The following is a 14,944-nucleotide window of genomic DNA, read 5'->3' as shown; positions in this document are numbered from 1 at the left end:
CTTTCTTCTTTACCTTTGTTCCCCCCCCCCCCCCCTCTTGTTGTTTCATTCTTCCCATTCAAAGCAAAAACAAATAATAATAAACAACTAGAAAAGACTTAAAAAGGTAACAGAGAGATACAACTTTTTAAAAATGAGCTATTTCGTATCCCTTCGTGAAAAATAAAAATGAAATCCTTGCAGATCTATGCAATTTTTAATTAGAAAAATAAAAAGATTTTCGTGTACTATCGCACCTATCTTTTAGAAGAGTTAGCTTTCTTTTACGATTTGTGTAGTTGCAATTCTTTTGAGTACCCCTTTAAAAATACTAAGCCAATGAATTAAAACTTAAAAACAGTAAAGCTTCGACTTCACAGTCTCTCAAACTATTGAGATTTAATCACAAGAATGAGAGGGGAAAAAAGAGAGAAAATATTTGTAACCAAATGTTCTTGAAAAAGAAAAGAAAAAGGGGTAGAAAAAACCAAAGGAAAAGAAATAAAGGGACGATCAAACGGATTATATATATATATATATATATATATATATATATATATATATATATATATATATTAAAGCAAGAAAGTTTGCCTTCTCATTTAGCCAAGTGGCAAGCTAATATAAAGCCACTTGGCAATTTAGGACAATATTTGTTATAGTATTTTATTTAAATTGATAGATAGGATATTTCTTTATTCTAACCATATGAGACTTCAGAATTTATCTAGGAACAAGAGAATGGGTTATTTGGTGTAGAGACAACATTAATAAGGACTATGAAGCTTTTTTCTCACCAAGTGTTTGATAAGATACTTAAGTGACCAAAACATGAGAATCATAGCTAATATGGAATCCATTTGACTTGTATTGCTATATATTAAAGTTGAAAGGGTTGACAAACGTTGTACTACGCTTAAGAGCGGGAAGTTAAGGTATGTGAGGCTAACTCTCTATGTTTGAGAATGTTAATAATTCTCCCTACATTATGTTCCTTTTCCCACGTTTCTAATTGCCTCAGAAATATAGTTTAGCCTAATTCCTTGAATAGTTGTAGAACTTCTATTCTCTAGCTTCATAACTCGTTCATGACTTTCATTCTGAACGTTGTGAGCTCAGTTCATATTCCATATAGACTTGGGCTTGATGTCCCTGAGTCTCAGTATAGCTTACTCAGCATGTCATAAACAGTTAAAGTTTCAGTGTTCATAATCAGTTCAAGAATACATGTCTCAGTCTAGTCCTATTCAGTATTCCAGTATTATGTAACTCAGTGTGACTCAGCATTTCAGTATCATGTATTATAATATGATTCTCAGTTCCTGATTTTATATTCTTGAATATTGAACACCTGTATTTGGGCCTGAGGCCGCAATTTATGAATTATGCATCTTTGGGCCTGAGGCCGCAGTTATGTATACGTATACTTGGGCCCGAGGCCGCAATTGAGGCCGCAGTTTGATATTCAGATAAACAGGTTGTTCATCATTCAGAAGAGGGAGTATTTATTACCTTACTTCTTATGTTTAGTTCAGTTATCAGCTATCAGTTATCAGTTTCATTTACCGTATTTACAGTTCTTTCCTTCAGTTATTTTATATACCAGTGCAATTCAAATGTACTGACGTCCCTTTTTTCCCGGGGCCTGCATCTCGCGATGCAGGTAATGATTTACAGGTTGACGATTCCGCTTGCTAGGACATTTCGTATCAGCTATTGGTGAGCCCCAGTCTTTCGGGGCATTATCCCTCCCTTTTTCAGTCATTATAGCATTTCCCTTAATAAGGTATACCGGGGACCTTGTCCCGGTAAACAGTTAGCATTTTCAGTATTCTTTAGAGGCTTCGTAGACTATAACCCAGTCAGTCAGGTATTAGCAGGCTTTCATGTGATAGCCTTGTCGGCTACTTGTTTATACTTGCAGACCTTTCAGTATTTTCCGCATCTATGATATTTCAGTCAGACTCTTTAGTAGATTTTCATGTTTTATATTTACCTCTAGCTCATAGTTATACCACATGTTGATCCAGCCATACAGATGGTTCGCTCGGTCACATGCAGTCAGGCACCGAGTGTCGTGTTACGCCCAAACCATGGTTCGGGGCGTGACAAAGCTTGGTATCAGAGCGCTAGGTTCAAGAGTCCTAGGAAGTCTATGAAGCCGTGTCCAGTGGGGTCTCTTTTATGTGTGTGTGTGCGCCACACGTGTAAATAGTTGACCACCAAGACATTTAGGATTGTTCCATTTCTTCATACTCTAGATCGTGTAGTTAGAGCTATGCTTTCAGGAATCTTTCTAACCCGTGCGAATTGCGTATTTCAGGAAAAAATATGCCTGCAAAAAGAAAGTACACCAGGAGGGCCTCAGCTACTAGCTAGGGGGCCACAACTAATATTGCTCAGGAAGAGGACACTCCGGCTCAGGGGGTTGCATCGGGCTCAGTGCCCAGTGCTTCAGACATAGATGTCAGGGGAGCTATCTAGTTGCTCACCCAGATTGTTTCTACTCTTGCTCAAAGGCAGGGAACAAGTGATGTTCATGAGACGGGTAGTTCCAGGTCTAGGGAACTCCTCAACATGAAACCTCCCGTCTTGACAGGGTCCAAAAAGGATGAGGATGCGCAAAACTTCATTGATGAGGTTCAAAAGATATTTCGAGTGATGCGTGCTACAGACACTGAGGCAGTAAAGCTTGCTGCGTACCAGCTAAAGGATGTTGCCAACACTTGGTATGAAACATGGGAAGAGTCCCGAGGGGAGGATGCGATTCCTACGACTTGGAAGGAGTTTGCAGATGCGTTCCTTGAGCACTTTCTACCCATTGAGGTCTTGGAAGCTAAGGCTTTGGAGTTTGAGAGACTCAGACAGAATGATATGAGTGTGAATGAGTACTACCTCAAGTTCGGCTCTCTGGCCAAGTATGCTCCGGAAATGGTACGTGATATGAGGGCCAGAGTTAGGCGGTTTGTGTTGGGACTTTCAGATGATTTGTTTGCTGATGCTAATATAGCTGCTCAGAATAATGACATGACCATCACTAAGATGGTTGCCTTTGTTCAAGGGAAAGAAGACAGGTTGAAGGAAGAAGAGCGGCTACAGAGAGAGAAGGAGAGGGAATTCAACAAGAGAGCTAAGTCTGCAGGAAATTTCAACCATGGGGGATCTCAAGCAGGAGGAAATCGCCAGTTTTTCAAGAAATCAAAATCAGGACCTGCTCCATCTTCAGCTAGTGCACCGGTTCAGAGGTTAAAGTTTAACAAGAAAAAACATAATTTCAAAACAGCAGAATCACAATCACAGGCTAGTGTGATCATGGGCATGGATTGGTTAGAGTCATGTTATGCCACAGTGGGTTGTAGAACCAAAATAGTGAGTTTTGAATTTCCCGGTGAACCAGTCTTAGAATGGAAGGGTGATGCAGTGACACCTGTCGACGCCCCCTTTTTCCTCGCGGAATCGGGTTCACGACATTCGGGAGGACAACTCTATTCCCTTACGAGAATTGGGTTTTTGGAGTTAGAAGAGTCGCCACCTAATGATTATAGTGCATTAGGACACTTTAAGGAAGAATTTGAGATGAAGAACCAGAGTTTGGGTAAGGGCTAGAAATTATCTCGAGGGGAAGGTGTTAGGCACCCCTCAAGATCCACTAGTGTGGTTCCCGGCCATGCTACAATTGTGACTTTGAATGCAAACAAACGAGTAAACAAGCAAGCATTGCAAATACGAGAAAACTATTACAAATAAGGAGCACAAAAGGGAAAAAAAGTGCTGAATTTTAGGGGAGGAGCAGTTTAGTTAAAAGTGCAAGTAGGAAGAAGTCAAGTATTTAGTGCGAACAATCTGAAAATTATGTGAAAAACAGAAGTTGAAAGTGCAGCAGCTTTTTAAGATTCGAAAAAATTGTTAAACTAATAAAGAGGGAGGGGGGTCCTAGGTTTATATATTACATGGATCATTCGCACAACACTGATACTCAATTGTACGCATAGTGTTATCGTGTAATCATCATCTCCATGTCTACCCTTTCCCACCCCGTTGAGGTATTGGAGAGCGGAATGGTATCGTTTGCCTATTGCATGCTATTACCCGTCCCAAGCTATCAGTCCCGGGGCATTAGGACTTCTAATCCTAAAAGGGGAAGAAAGGGATGGGGGCCTTTATGGAGTTTAAAGGACAAAAATTCTAATCGACATTCAAAAACAAGTAACAAGTAGGGGGAATGAATAGACAAACAGGTAAGGCTCACATAAACCCCGTAAATCAGATAACATATAGTTTAGCATGCCTTTACACATACTGGTTTGGTCTTTAAAATTAAAAATTAAGCAGCGAGCGGACTGGTTCGATACATACGCTTAGGCAGGAAGCCCACATTAGGCAACTTGGATCCAATTGTCAGAACTTAAGGTATTTTAAGCGAGTGATTTAGAAAGTACTGATTCTAGAAAAGTAGTCTAATGCCGGAAAGTACAGACTGCAGTCAGTTTAGAAATAAGTTTTAAGAGAATCATGAGTATAAACCATAAAAGGAGTTCCAGAGTCAGAAATACTTAAGGAAAGAGTAAACTGCAGAACTGTTTTAAAGACAATTTCAGGAAGACCAAAACTGAGTTGGAAAATGTTTAGGCAGAATTTTAGAAAGAAACAATTTCAGAAGAGGTGCTGATTTGAAGAACTCAAATGTATACTGATTCAAAAGAGTTTTGTCAAAAGATTGAGGCTGAAAACATTAAGACATTAGAGACCAGTTAACAGATTGTTATTGCTTAAGAAGAAACGGACGAACTTGATGCGGAATCCTATGATATCTATATATGATTTTAAAAAGTCTGTTAAGAACTGGTAAGAAGAGGTAATTATTTGATTACCCTACAGTTTGCCTAATGCATATGCATTCCCTATAGGCATGATTTCTATATGCACTGATTACATGAACGTTAAGGTCCTATAGGCAGGATTTCTAGATGACTTATATCATAATTAAACGTTAAACCCTATAGGCATGGTATCTAGGTGACTTGAATCAGAAACATCGAACCATCTTATGTGCAGTATTTCTAGTGAAAAAATTAAAGTCCTAAAGTCATGATATCTACCCTTTATTGATGCAAGAAAGTAAAATCCCTCCCACACCCTTTTACTAGATTCCCCGAGTTCTATACAAGTTATTACAACCCAATGAATCAACTGATATAATAGAAATACATCAAAAACTAACAGCTAGATCCAAGCAGCCTAATTCAATCTTAATGTCCAATAATATGTATTTAACCAACTCCAGGGTCCAGATCTCCAAAGCCTTCTCATTATCCAGGGTGTTTCAAAGTTTCAAGGAACCTCAGGGATTCCAGGCATTGCTTACACCCAGGATGCCATTATGAACAGAATGGTGCAGTGTGGAATAGCCAGCCCTCAGGCATCCAAGTTCAGAGGGAGCTCAGGAGTCCCAAAGCATGGCTTGCAAGAGAGGGGCATAACTTATAGCTAGGAGTAAGTGCAAAGTGAAAGGGAATTAGGGGCCATGACAAGTGGTGGTCATACCTAGCCATAAGGTAGGCTGGCACACCCCTGACCACTTGCTAGATGAACAAGTTAGGAGCAGACCTTTTGATGGTCAGACAAAGGTCTGGATAGTGATTAGGACACTATCAGACCTAAGTCAAAGCTCAAGCACATAATGGGGAGAATGGGAAGTGGGAATTGATTGAGTTAAGGAGTTCAATGAACCCAGTTCAGGATCATAGACAGCAATATTGGGGTGCTGCTATGCCCTGAACAATAAACTCACATACAAAGGGGTAAAAGGGTAAAGGGGATTCACAGAGTATTAAATTCATGAGAAACAATTGATTACACACATAACTTAAATACAGAAATATAAAGGAGAGGGAAACAAATATCAACTAAAGGAAATAGGCAGAATTAAACACATTGTTGTTGAGGCATGTAAACTAACTGAGACATACCAGTAGAGAAGCAAAAGAAGTGCAGAAGAAAGTAAAGTAAACACAGTCCACAGCAGCACAAGTATCAAAAGAGAGAGTTTTAAGTGAAATTGAATTGTGAACTCAAATGGTGTTCTATGTTCGTGTGTTCAAAGAGAAGGGAGGAGAGTATTTATAGTGTGAGAAACATGCAAAAGATAAGGCAAGGATTGCAGTTCAGCAAAAATTTAGGGGAACAAGTGTCAATTAAAATCAACTCAGTATCAAAGACTTCCTTTAATTAAGGAATTAAAATCAAACGGTAACATGCAAGTGCTAAATAAGGAAATAAATCACATAGGCTGAATATGACTAATAAGGAATTATTTCAAGCAAAGTACAGGTACGTAGCAGGTAATAGAGGCTAGGTTCATCAGACTCTAATCAAGGGAAGGTCTATAAGAATCCAATACCACTATAATCAAGGTAAGGGAATCAATCAACTTAAGTAGAAAAGGCAGGGTCGAAGGGAAAATATTTCAAACAAGTCCAAGAAACAAGGGAAATCAAGACAATAAAGGAAAGAATCAATTACACAGAGAGATTCGAAATCAGTCCACAATCAAAGGTTATTTCGAGGAGGAAATTTAACCTATAAGAGTGCATATACATTAAGCATGTGAGGCTGAATTTAAAACAAAGAGGAGTGTCATGCATTCAAAATCAGTGAGTAGAGGAAACAACTTCAGGAATTCAAATAGATCCAAAGAGACTAGGGTTTCGAAATGAAATACGTTCAGAAACAAGCAGCCTCAACAATTCGAATGAACCCCAAATTTTAGGGCTTTTACTAACAATTAAGTCTAGAGATGAAAGCAAGTAAGTGAGGCAAAAATAACAACGAAATAAGTGCAGAAGTCATAAGAAGGACACGTTCTTCATAGTAGAAGAAAGTCATGAAAATCATAATAAGAGGACAGTCATGCAAATACAGTACAAGAGCTCGTAAAGACAAGTTAGGAAAACCACAGTAGAAGAAACACATGAAAATCAAAGAAACCCTAAATTGAACTCAAACGATTTTAAAAGGAAAACTTGGGGAAATCACTTAAAAATGTAAAGTATAGCATAGATTCAGCATAGATCTAGGCAAACAAACAGAGAAGGAACCTCGAATAGCTTAGGGTCTTGGAAAAAACCCTAGAGATGAGAAAGGCTTGGAAACAGGTCTGATCTCGAGTCGGAGGGGTCAAGAATCGGGCTTTAGAGCTTGAATACACCGGAGCATGGCCAGAGAGGCCAGATCCAAGAAGATCTAAAAGCGAACCATCGAAGTAATCCTCCAAAACCTCGAACACCCATGGTCTAATGGCGAGGGTGAGTGGGTATAGGCCATCCATGGCCAGGACCGCCATGGATTCCGGTGGAAGTACGGTGAAAGAAAAGGTCGGAGACGATTAGGGTTCCGAAGAACCTTTGAGAGAATTTGGGAGAGGGAGAGTATCCAAAGGCGGCTATCAGAAGAGAATGAGGGATTAGGGTAGAGTTATGCGAATAAAAAAGGAAAGGGGTGATCTGGACCGTTGATCAAAATGATCAACGGCCTGGATTAAAAGGTAATCTGGGCGGGTTAGATAAATGGGTTATTGGGTTGGGTTAAGTGGGATTGGGCTGGGTAATTGGGTTTTTAAATTGGGGCTGACATGGAGTGCCAAATTGGCTAAAATTGAAATGCAATAAGGCCAAATTGTAAATAGCCAATTTTCCCCTTTTAATTTTATAAAAATGGTAATACTGATTTTAAAAACAAATTAAACGTACTGGATAAATAAGTATTATATAAATATTAATTAAAAAAAAAGTCTGGGACTAATTATATAAACGTAAAATGTCATAAATCACAAGATGGGCTATAATTGCAATTACATGCAATTTAGCTTTAAAAATACCAAACAAATTTGTAACAATATACAAAAACTTACCTTAATTATATTTAGTGTAAATATGAGAATAAAATAAGTTACTCACAAAAAAAATGATAATTTTGGGAATAATTATTGGATTTTGTACTGTTAAAATAAGAAAAAATACCAAAACTCTTGGGAATGCTTATATATGCATGTATATGCTATTTTGAGGATATTTTGAGTACATAAAAATACTTAGGGAAAAATTGGGTATCAACAATGATTGAAAAGTTATAATTAAGCATTGGAATTGGATTGTTTAGAATTTATTGATGTTATTAAGTCGATTATGTATAGATACGATTGTGTTGGAGCCAAATTCGAAAGGAAAGGCGGTGTTTGAGGCTTGAGTTGGCCGTGGAAGTTTGAGGTAAGTGTTTGGTCTAACCTTAGCTTGACGGATTAGGAAATGTGTCATATTTGCTAATTGCTTCTTGTTGAGTACGACGTATAGGCATGGTGACGAGTATCTATACGTTGGTGTCGAGCATGACCGTGAGTCTTATATTGTGATTTCCATGATTTCGTTGTATTATTCATGCCTTGGTGAAAATTTCTATTTGTTGTGTAAAGTTGTGAAAAGAATTGTGACCTATGAACATTGAGGAGCGTTGGCTCCAGTTGTATANAGGGAAGGTCTATAAGAATCCAACACCAATATAATCAAGGTAAGGGAATCTATCAACTTGAGTAGAAAAGGCAGGGTCGAAAAGAAAATATTTCAAAAAAGTCCAAGAAACAAGGGAAATCAAGACAATAAAGGAAAGAATCAATTACACAGAGAGATTCGAAATCAGTCCACAATCAAAGGTTATTTCGAGGAGGAAATTTAACCTATAAGAGTGCATAGACATTAAGCATGTGAGGCTGGATTTAAAACAAAGAGGAGTGTCATGCATTCAAAATCAGTGAGTAGAGGAAACAACTTCAGGAATTCAAATAGATCCAAAGAGACTAGGGTTTCGAAATGAAATACGTTCAGAAACAAGTCACGTAACAAGTAGCCTCAACAATTCGAATGAACCCCAAATTTTAGGGCTTTTACTAACAATTAAGTCTAGAGATGAAAGCAAGTAAGTGAGGCAAAAATAACAACGAAATAAATGCAGAAGTCATAAAAAGGACACGTTCTTCATAGTAGAAGAAAGTCATGAAAATCATAATAAGAGGACAGTCATGCAAATACAGTACAAGAGCTTGTAAAGACAAGGTAGGAAAACCACAGTAGAAGAAACACATGAAAATCAAAGAAACCCTCAATTGAACTCAAACGATTTTAAAAGGAAAACTTGGGGAAATCACTTAAAATGTAAAGTATAGCATAGATTTAGCATAGATCTGGGCAAACAAACAGAGAAGGAACCTCGAATAGCTAAGGGTCTTGGAAAAAACCCTAGAGATGAGAAAGGCTTGGAAACACGTCTGATCTCGAGTCGGAGGGGTCAAGAATCAGGCTTTAGAGCTTGAATACACCGGAGCATGGCCGGAGAGGCCAGATCTAAGAAGATCTAAAAGCGAACCATCGAAGTCAGCCTCCAAAACCTCGAACACCCATGGTCTAATGGCGAGGGTGAGTGGGTATAGGCCATCCATGGCCAGGACCGCCATGGATTCCGGTGGAAGTACGGTGAAGAAAAGGTCGGAGACGATTAGGGTTCCGAAGAACCTTCGAGAGAATTTGGGAGAGGGAGAGTATCCAAATGCGGCTATCAGAAGAGAATGAGGGATTAGGGTAGGGTTAGGCGAATAAAAAAGGAAAGGGGTGATCTGGACCGTTGATCAAAATGATCAACGGCCTGGATTAAAAGGTAATCTGGGCGGGTTAGATAAATGGGTTATTGGGTTGGGTTAAGTGGGATTGGGATGGTCCGATTTTGGGTTTGAAATTGGATCAGTTTTAGGCTAAAATTGAAATGTAGATGGGGCTACAATTGAAATGAATTGGGGCTATAATTGAAACAGCCCAGTTTTCCCTTTTATTTTATAAAAAATAATGAAAATGATTTTAAAAGAAAAATTAAAGATGTTGAACCAATTAATAATACATATGTATTAATTAAAAAATACTGGAACTGATTTTGCAATTATAAAACACTATTAATCGTAAAATAGGCTATAATTGCATTTATATGCAATTAGCTTTAAAAATAGCTAACAAATTTGTAAAAAATATACAAAAATCACCTTAATTATATTTTGGTGTAAATATGAGAATAAAATAAATTATTCACCAATAATGATAGTTTTGGGAATAATTATTGGATTTTGTTGTATTGAAATAGGCAATAAATTTGTTTTAAGAACTTTAAAAAAAAATACCAAAACTCTTGGGTGTGCTTATATATGCACATATATGCTATTTTGGAAGTATTTTGGGTATAAAAATACATAGGGAAAAATTGGGTATCAAATACACCTAGGGGTAGGTTTATTTCCTATCTTAAAGCCAGAAAGATGATCTCCAAAGGATATATCTATCACCTGGTTCGAGTTAAGGATGCAGATGCTCAGACTCCCACTCTCCAGTCGGTGCCAATTGTAAATGAGTTCCCAAAAGTGTTTCCTGAAGATCTCCCTGGAATCCCGCCCGATAGAGAGATTGACTTTAGAATTGATCTACTTCCAGGCACTAAGCCGATATCTATCCCGCCTTATAGAATGGCTCCAGTAGAGTTGAAAGAGTTAAAAGTCCACTTGAAAGATCTTCTAGATAAGGGATTTATAAGGCCAAGTGTCTCACCTTGGGGCGCACCGGTCTTGTTTGTCCGAAAGAAGGATGGGTCGTTGTGTATGTGCATTGACTATCGTCACTTGAATAAAGTCAACATCAAGAACAAGTACCCTCTTCCCAGAATAAATGATTTGTTTGATCAACTTCAGGGTGCCCAGTGTTATTCCAAGATTGACCTCAGATCGAGATACCATCAGCTGAAGGTTAAGGAAGTTGATATTCCAAAAATAGCTTTCAGCACTCGATATGGGCATTTCGAATTTTTGGTAATGTCATTCGGTTTAACGAATGCACCAGCAGCTTTCATGGACCTTATGAATATGGTCTTCAAGCCTTATCTTGATTTGTTCGTTATCGTGTTTATCGATGACATCTTGATTTATTCCCGTAGCGAGACTGACCATGCAGAACATCTCAGAATTGTGTTGCAGACACTGCAGGATCACAAGCTGTATGCAAAATTTTCTAAGTGTGAATTCTGGTTGAAATCGGTAGCATTTTTGGGCCATGTCATCTCGGGGAAGCCGTGAAGGTGGACTTTCAGAAAATAGAGGCAGTGAAGAATTGGCCTAGACCCACCTCAGTATCCGATATAAGAATTTTCTTGGGTCTAGCTGGCTATTATAGACGTTTCGTAGAAGGATTTTCTTCTATCTCGTCCCCTTTGACCAGATTAACTCAGAAGAAAGTCAAGTTTCAATGGTCGGACGCGTGCGAGAAATTTTTTGAGGAGTTAAAGAAGATGTTGACTTCAGCTCCAGTCCTGACACTACCGGAAGGAACCGAAGGGTTCGTTGTTTATTGTGATGCTTCAGGGGTTGGTCTTGGGTGTATATTAATGCAGCACGGTAAAGTCATAGCCTACGTGTCGAGACAACTCAAGGCTCACGAGAAAAACTATCCGACTCATGATCTTGAATTAGCAGCTGTGGTGTTTACGCTTAAGATTTGGCGCCAGTATTTGTATGGGGTACATGTTGACATTTTTACAGATCACAAGAGCCTCCAGTACATCTTCAAGCAAAGAGAATTAAATCTACGTCAGAGAAGGTGGCTCGAATTACTTAAAGATTATGATGCTGATATCCTCTATCATCCAGGGAAAGCAAATGTTGTAGCCGATGCTCTCAATCGGCGTTCTGTGGGAAGCTTAGCTCATGTTGAGGCAGACAAGCGAACAATGATGAAGGAAGTCCACCGCTTAGCAATTCTAGGAGTTCGACTTTTGGACTCCAAAGATGGTGGCGTTGTTATCCAGAACAAGGCTGAATCCTCCTTAGTAGCTGAAGTAAAGGAAAAGCAATTCAGTGATCCCTACTTATTGCAGCTGAAGGAGGGAATTCACAAACACAAGACTATGGCTTTTGAACAAGGGGGAGATGATGGTACCTTGAGGTACAGAGGCAGACTATGCGTTCCAGACGTAGATGGGCTCAGAGAGCGGATTATGTCAGAAGACCACAATTCCATGTATTCTATTCACCCAGGCTCCACAAAGATATATCATGATCTTAAGGAGGTTTATTGGTGGAACGATATGAAAAAAAACATAGCAGATTTCGTGGCTAAGTGTCCAAATTGTCAGCAGGTGAAAGTCGAACACCAGAGACCTGGCGGTTTAACACAGAATATAGAAATTCCCGTTTGGAAATAGGAGATGATAAACATGGACTTCATAACAGGTCTACCTCGCTTGTTTCGGAAGCATGATTCGATTTGGGTGATTGTAGACCGACATACCAAGTCAGCTCACTTCTTGCTAGTGAAGACTACAGATTCGGCCAAGGATTATGCCAAGTTGTATATCAAAGAAATTGTCCGATTGCATGGGACTCCTTTGTTCATTATCTTAGATCGTGGTGCTTAGTTCACACCGAACTTTTGGAAATCCTTTCAGAAGGGATTGGGCACAAGGGTGAACCCCAACACCGCTTTTCATCCTCAGACAGATGGCCAGGCGGAATGCACCGTTCAGACTCTTGTGGATATGTTGAGGGCGTGTGTTATTGATTTTTAAGGTAATTGGGACGATCATCTACCTCTCATTGATTTTTCTTATAATAATAGCTATCACTCTAGTATCACGATGGCACCGTACGAAGCTCTGTATGGGCGAAGGTGTAGATCACCAATTGGTTGGTTTGAAGTCAGAGAAGCAGAGTTGTTAGGACCCGATTTGGTCTATCAGGCTATGGAGAAAGTCAACTTGATACAAAGGCATTTGAAGACGGCTCAAAGTCTCCAAAAGTCCTATTCGGACGTGCGGCGTAGAGACTTAGAGTTCCAAGTTGATGATTAGGTGTTTCTGAAAGTATCGCCCATGAAAGGCGTTATGAGATTTGGGAAGAAGGGGAAGCTTAGTCCCCGCAATATTGGGCCATATAGAATCCTGCAAAGGATCGGACATGTGGCCTATGAGTAAGAATTGCCACAAGAACTAGCTACTGTACACCCAGTGTTTCATGTGTTCATGTTGAAGAAATTCATGGGAGACCCGTCACTTGTGGTTCCTACGGAGATTATAGGGGTTAAAGACAGCCTGTCTTATGAGGAAATTCCAGTGGCTATTCTTGATCGTCAAATCTGCAAGCTCAGAACTAAGGAAATTGCTTCAGTAAAAGTGCTTTGGAGGAATCAAAAGGTTGAAGAGGCTACATGGGAAGCCGAAGAGGACAAGAAGTCTGGATATCCCCCATCTCTTTGAAGAGCAAACGGAAAATGTGGAAGGTAATTAACCTTTCCATTCAGGCCTTATATTATAATCTCCATGTCCTTCAGTACTTACTCGGCTTAGTATTCAATTATCACGTACTTGTTCAGTTTGATATACATGTATTCATGATATTTCAATATTCGCATATCACCATCACACTCGTTTAATGTCCATAGATAGTCGTACTTGCAACCAGGACCATCATTCGAGGACGAATGATTCCAATGGGGAGATAATGTAACACCCCGTAAATTCGGCTTAGGTATGAATGTGTTAAATGAGTGGTAAGGTTATATTTTGGACATGTGAAGTTCCATTGGAATGATTATGGGTGGAATAGTTATTTTAGAATCAAGACGAAGAGTGAAGTGTACAAGATTCGATAAAATCTACGAAATTTACAAAAGATCAGTCTAGCAGGAGGTTTAGTGAAAAACATGTAAGGTATTTGGGAAATCTCAAAACCAGAAAGTTGTAGGCCTTTGAAATAGCTTTCCAACGATATATTATGGAGCCCGAACGGATCTCTGTGCAAAACGTTATGCGCGTTTTACAGAACAGTATGTGATATGCGCACCCTGAGCGCGCCCCTAGCGCGGCCGCGCTTCTTTTGAGGCAGTGTTACTGCCGTTTTGCGCGGTCAGTAGCACGGTCAGGTCTACAGGTGCGCGGACGCGCTCGTGGGGGGTCGTTATAAAGCCCTACTTCGTCCCCCACAGCTCCAAAACATAAAAACTTGCTCTAGAAAGGGGAAATCTCAAAAACCTAACTCCTTAAGGGTCCTTCCACCACTCAAGGTAAGTTTTAATGGTGATTCTAAGTTAATCAACATCTTATTAACATGGGTAAACCCTCCATATCATTAGATATTCGATTGGGACATCATTGTTGAGAGAAGGAAGCCTAGAACTCGAATTCAAAGGGTTTGAACTTCAAAAAGGTAATGTCTTCACCCTCTAATTGATTCTAGCATTGGTTTAATGATTTTAAACCCTAGTTCATGAGATATGAGTTGATGAGTTTGATAGAAAAGTATGAACGATTATAGGTTTGGGGTGTTGATTATTGGTTAAGGGTGTTGTTTACTTTATGGGTGATAAAGAATAATGTTGATTATAACCATATGTGTCACGACCCAAACTTCGCCTCGGTCGTGATGGCGCCTCTCGTGAAGACAAGGCCAGCCAGACCATTCCAGAACACCTCTTTTAAGCAGTTAAACAGTTCATAAGCAGTTTAAATATGATTTTATGATATTAATTAGCGAAAAATACAACCCAACACAGCCCTAATCGGTGTGTCACAAGTCACGAGCATCTATTAGAGTGTAAATCCAACTACAAGGTCTAAAATATACAAAATCGGAACAATGATCGCTAACTCCTATAACTCTGCCTCTGATCAGCCAAAACCCGCTAACGGGTGGATAAATACCTGCATCTGCACACGAGGTGCAGGGAATAAAGTGAGTACTCCAACTCAGTGAGTAATAAAGGTAAATAATAACTGAGCAGTAAGAAATCACGTAAGGCAAATCATCATGCTATATAGAAGCAGTATAAAACCCCTTGAGAAAAAGCAGTGAAGCTGTGAAATCTTTAGAAAACATCTTAGCTCAGTTCAAACC

The sequence above is a fragment of the Nicotiana attenuata genome, chromosome 5, assembly GCF_001879085.1.
Source record: "Nicotiana attenuata strain UT chromosome 5, NIATTr2, whole genome shotgun sequence".
In the NCBI taxonomy this organism is placed as follows: Eukaryota; Viridiplantae; Streptophyta; class Magnoliopsida; order Solanales; family Solanaceae; genus Nicotiana; species Nicotiana attenuata.
The sequence above is the reverse complement of the archived record's forward strand: the minus strand, read 5'-3'. Positions refer to the sequence as shown.